This window comes from Chrysochloris asiatica, unplaced genomic scaffold (assembly GCF_000296735.1).
Source record: "Chrysochloris asiatica unplaced genomic scaffold, ChrAsi1.0 scaffold00013, whole genome shotgun sequence".
Lineage (NCBI taxonomy): Eukaryota > Metazoa > Chordata > Mammalia > Afrosoricida > Chrysochloridae > Chrysochloris > Chrysochloris asiatica.
Window position 1 is genome coordinate 24791304 of NW_006408531.1, and position 1410 is coordinate 24792713.

At 34.5% G+C, this 1410-nt stretch overlaps 1 protein-coding gene across 1 annotated transcript in view; it reads right to left on the reverse strand.

The window, feature by feature from the left end:
• Window positions 1-1410, reverse strand: part of LAMA2 (laminin, alpha 2) — a 747229-nt gene that overhangs the window by 128031 nt on the left and 617788 nt on the right. The gene's annotated exons all lie outside the window — the stretch shown is intronic.

Sequence of the window (1410 nt, forward strand, 5' to 3'; positions counted from 1 at the left end):
AAAGTTGGACAATGAATAAAGAAGACAATAGAAGAATTGATGTATTTGAGTTATAGTGTTGGAGAAGAATATTTAAAGTACCATGGACTGTCAGAAGAACAAACAAACCTATGTTGGAATAAGTGCAGCCATAATACTTCTTAGAAGCCAGGATGATGAGACTTAGTCTCTCATACTTTGGGTATATTACCATGAGAGACCAGTCCCTTGAGAAGAATCTTATGTTTGGCAACTTGGAGGATCAGCAAAATGGAGGAAGACCCCCAATGAGATAGGCTGATACAGTGGCAGCAGCAATGGGTTCAAACATAACAATTGAGAGGATGTGGGCAGTGTTTCATTCTGTTGTGCACAGAGTCACAATGAGTTGGAACTGACTTGATGGCATCTAATAACAATAACAACAACAGAAACATGAGACTTTCTGTTTCCACAAAGATTTACAGTCTCGGAAACTTTATATAGAGAGGGTTGCTATGTGTTGGACAGACTTGACAGCATTTAACAACAGAGTGTATACCTTTATGAATGGGATTGCTGGGTGATAGGGTTGTTCTATTTCTTGTTTTTTGTTTGAGAAGGTACCATACAATTTTCTCTAATGGTTGTACTACCTTACATTCCCACTAAAAATGAATAAGGGTTTCAATCTCCCCACATCCCAAAAATCTTGTTATCTGTTATTATTATTATTATTATTACCAGTGTCGTTTTAGACGAGGTAAGATGGTATCTCATCATAGTTTTGATATGCTCCTTTTTAATGGATAATGATTATGACCATCTTTTCATATATTTGTTGGTTACTTGGATATCTTCTTTGGTGAATGTTCTGTTCATGTCCTTTGCCTATTGGGTTTGCTGTCTTTTTGTTGTTGAGTTGTTCCAGTTTTTTATATCTTTATTGAACAGATTGTTTATAGTTTCCCTTCCAATCTTTGGGACTACATAGTATTTAATCTTCCATTAAAATCACTTAATGAACACAATTTAAAATTTTTTTATGAGGTTCCATTTATCTATTTTGTCTTCTATTCATGCAGTTCTTGTTATGTTTATTTTTCTATTTTGCAAAAGATTAAGTCCCATAATGTTTTCTTTTAGGAATTTTAGGCTTTAGTTTTAATGCTTAGGCCTTTGATCCATTTTGAGTGCATTTCTGTGTATAATGTGAGGTGTGGGTCCTATTTTATTTATTTTTTCCAAATGGATATCCACTTTTACCAGCACTGTTTGTAAACGAGATTATTTCTGTCTCACTGAATGGCAATGGCCTTTGGCCCCTTGTCAAAAATCAGTTATCCATTGATGGCTGGGTTTAACTCTGAGTTCTCAGTTCTAGTCCATTGATCTATGTGCCTATAATTGAGCCAATAAAGGCTGTTTTGATTACTATATATATATATATGT